Source organism: Opisthorchis viverrini (assembly GCF_000715545.1).
Source record: "Opisthorchis viverrini unplaced genomic scaffold opera_v5_76, whole genome shotgun sequence".
Classification (NCBI taxonomy): Eukaryota; Metazoa; Platyhelminthes; class Trematoda; order Opisthorchiida; family Opisthorchiidae; genus Opisthorchis; species Opisthorchis viverrini.
Genome location: NW_008751730.1, coordinates 835,821 through 840,272, shown reverse-complemented (window position 1 = coordinate 840,272; position 4,452 = coordinate 835,821).

Below are 4,452 nucleotides of genomic sequence, written 5' to 3'. Positions count from 1 at the left end.
TTCGCCAAATGTCCTAGCCATTGATGTGGCCCGTCTCGGGGTCCCCATCCAGGAAGACGGCAATTACTAGCGCAGCTGAGTTTGCTGGTAGTGGCTTTCATACTTCGCTGCCAAGTCATTGTTTGACCGCCTCTGGCTCTCTTCCACCCTTCACATGGTTGGGCGAAAAGAGCCCTTCGAGGAAGTCGGTCGACTGACATACGCAGCACGTGGCCAAGCCAACGCAACCTGTGCAGTGTGATCAGTTCATCTATCGAGGGTGAATTATTTCTCCCGAATACCATTCGACGTACCTCAGAATTACTGATCCGGTGTTCCCACCAGATTTGGGCAATGCTCCGAAGACACCGATGGTCAAACACTGAAAGTCTTTTGATGTCCTCGGCGCGCAGCAGCCACGTTTCTGATCCATATAGTAATATGGAGCGCACCGCAGCATTGTAAACTCGACCCTTGACAGAGAAGCTGATGTAACGCTTACGTCACAGGTGACGTAGGTTCGCAAAAGCTGCTCTGGCCTTCCCAATCCGGATGGTATCACGTCCTGAAAGTATCATGTCCTGAAGTATCACGTCTGAAAAGATGAACTTGTTCATGTTTGAGTGATCGGATTGGTTTAACTGACGGCTCGAACCCACTAATTGTCCTGGTTGCGTCGATCGACTGACCCACCTGTGAGGTCTTCTCAGTGATGGAAACACGCTTGCCTCGCATGTTGGATGTCCAGAGTTCAAGCCCTGGTATGGTATACACTGCTGACAAGAGCGAAACTCGAGTCCAGTGCTTCCCTCCCGGTGTAAACTCACTGCCACAATCGCTCCAGCACAAGTGCAGGACCGTTCACATGACAGTGACATCAATCACTTTTCTAAAATCCATTCCCCCCACCCCAAACGCTTTGGACTTACTCATAGTGTGGGGGGAGTCTGTTTCTATTCAGGGGGACAGTCTTGAAGGCTACATGTGGAGCACACTCTCCAGGCTCTCTCCACGATACTCTCCATCGCATTATTGTCCGGAAATCCGTTTGTTCAGCTATCCTGGAACAATGAAATGTTAAACGCGAACAAACAGGTTCGTGTTCCCCTAAAATTGATCGGAAACCATACGGAAAACAACTTGATCTCGTTTTGCTACTCTTGTTGTTTCATATGTGCTGAATCTAGTCAGCCTGTTCGGACGCGTTGCGAAGCCGAGAAGTAAAACCACAGAATCATGACCGCGAAGGGGGGGGGTTAATTTCCGTTCCAAACCACTTGGTAGTTTGTGATCCAAGCTAGCAAAGTCAGCATACAATTCTGGGTCCCATTTGTTGGAGCGGAAGGTCTCCAAGTTGATGTGGGCGCTCCTTCATTTAGTGCTCGTTGCGGGCTACGTCAATGTGTACTTTTCTGAGATGCATGAGTGGGCTTAGTATTGCCTCAACTGTGTACCCCCAAACGATTTGTGGACGGGTGAAAACCATCAATTGTAAGTGCTGATACACTGTTGAGCTGTTTTCACCTGACTCCCTCAAAGTGAAACACTAATCAGTAGACGTCACATGACAAGTTGCCCCATCCATTGAGACAGAAAACAGGTACTTCATGAATCATCTGAGTGACCGCATCACTATCTGCCAGATGAAGCGTACTCTTCAGTTTCAACAGGTCGATTGGTCAAGGGATACTGCCTTTCCACTACATAAGTCCCGTGCAACCGGGCAAAAACAGGTCTTTCAGAAAATAGGCCTCATCAACCTGGTCATGCCTAATCAGAATATCATAGGTGGACTCAAAAGACAGCTTCTACACAACAATTACCAAACCAGGCCGGCTTCTTTTCAGATTTTTTGGAAAAGTGAGTCTGTGAACTGTTGGATCAGGGGTAAACTCGAGGAGGATTTGCTGATTGATAGGATTTGAGCTCCTAAAAGCCTATAAATTGGTAGTAAACGGTCATTGATTTACTTGAAAGTGATGGTAGTGCTGTGTTTTTGCCACGAATACCTGTGTGTGATATCACGTTGGAGCTCAAACACAGGCAGTGGTTTCTGGCTAGCCCTCATCCAGCCAAGGGGCAGTAAACACCAGTGACAGTCGACCATTCGTTCTCCCCACGGGATGTTGCCGCATCAACACCGCTCTTAGGCTATCCGACGGCAGCGTGAAGACTGACTTTGCGCCAGTAGCTCCGGATAGATTATTTGTTACCTTCTGTCAATAGTCAGTAATATCATCAGTAGTATTGTCAGTATCCGTGTGAAAAATTCACAAAAATCCAGCTGTACACTTTCAGATTCACGAAGTAAACATCCCAAGTTGTAAAGTGAGTAGCAAGACTCGTGAAGAAGAACGTCAGTCACTGCGTGATCACGCATACCAGGCGGTCTTTGACTGGAAAAGTAGTATCATTCACATTTGTGCATTTGAATACCCCCCCCCCCTTGAACGAACGAATCATCTCTACATGATTCTAAAGTTCTATTTTCTTTATCCTCAGTGTGCTGTTGGTTTGTCCTGAAAAGGCCGAGGACTTTCTTTTTTGAATTTCAAATTTTTTCCCGTGGTTTACCTCCCACTCAGAAGTGCCCTTTCTGCACCAGCAATCAAAGTGACGAATAGGCAGCAGGAGTTTCCTAAATAAGTAGTTGAAAAGAAGTTATAGAAGCCCACCATATTACCAAGGTCTAATTGCAAGGGTCTGTTACCAGCAGTGTAGGCAGGAATTATCATAAACGACATTCAGCAAAAACTGCTACCTGGACTTGTTCTGGCTCGTTATTGTCCAAACCTAACACACGCCCATACTAAACGGTGCTGGATACAGTTGAGTCTCTTGTCAGAACCAAGTTCGCAAGCAAATGAGAGAATTTGTCAAAGCCTAGTTCGTGATGTTTGTCACATAACCACCTCTCGGCTCTTCCGAAAAGAATTTCTGACCACGTCCAAAAGATGTCCAACGCAATCATTGACCACTCGCTGGAANAAACTCTACTCATGAGGTTTCTGAAACCTCTTCGACAGCCTATATCAAACGAGAGCTAGGTTTATTTGAGCTTCTTGTCAGAACCAATTTCACAAGCAGATGAGAGTATCTCTCAAAGTCTAGTTCGTGATGTTTTTCCACAGAACGATCCCCCGGCTCCTCCGACAAGGATTTCTGAGCACGTCCAAAAGATGTCCAACGCAATCATTGACCACTCGCTGGAATGCTGCAGATGTAAAGAACCAAGACCGTCGTTTAAAGTCACAAACTGACCTATTACGCTTTGATGAAGCGGTAACGGTGTGATGCTACACACCCAACTTGTTTAAACCGGCCTTAACTTGGTAAGGTCGCAGTGACACCTCTAGACACCTGGTTGTATGTACAGTATGTACACCTTGGAGGCATCTCCGATTGCAAATGAACGTAGGAAAAATATCTAGTTGTCATTTTATCAGCTTAGTTCTCTGTCGTAGCCTCCCAAGCTACTGTTCACGTCAAAACAACCACCAAAGGTACACAAGGTATGTTAACGCCCAAAACGAAGTCAGGAATTCCTGTACAGCGCTTCATATATATAGCATAGGCGGTAACAACTTTCTGGAAATTCTGACGCGTTCTGGATGCGCAATTGGCAACCTGAATTCTGCCAATACTGGGTCGTGATTGGCTGTTGGGTCCAGACTTTTGACCAATCAGACCTCGGTCTGATGCCGGACCAGCATGCATCTTGAATTTTTGACGAATCTTGCATGTGATAGGCTTCTTGGCCGTAGTAGCACCTGGCTGCGAGCGGTAAAACGGGCTCTGTGTGAAATTCCGCCTAACAGAATATATTGTATTTACCGAAACACAGCTTATAAAAGGTAAAGCTTCGCGAAAGAATGGATTCAGTGCACAGTACTCCTCCTCAGGGAAACCCCGAAGTGGAGACAGTTCCACAGAGGACAGGAGTGTGAGTATACAGAATGTCACCCCTTGCGATCCCCATTCAGGGCAAAATCACCTTCTAGTTGGAGAGAGGAGACCAGTTACGGCTGCTGAAATGTTTGCTTTACTGTTTGAGAGGAGACGATCTTAAAGGTCATGTGTACCGGGCTACAGTAAGGGCTGTATTATTGTGTGCGTGCGAGACATGGCTTCTGCGGACAGATGATGTGAGGTGTCTTCAGGTTTTCGACCACCGACCCCTCAGAAGCGTGGCTGGTTTCGGATGGCGTCAGCGTATCAGTAACGAGGCGANAAACTGTTATTGGGTTGGGCTGCAGGCACCTCAATCCGGGAAAACGCCCAGCACCACCGACTGCGATAGCTCGATCATGAGCTACGGATGCCGGAATACCGTCTACCGAGACGAGTGTTGTTCTCCGTGCCTCCTTCGGGATGGCGCAAACCGCGAGGTGGACAACGCATGACTCGACACTAGGGCGTGAAAGAGATGACAAAGAGTTTGGGTGTTGCTGGTGCCGTACACCTTCCACGATA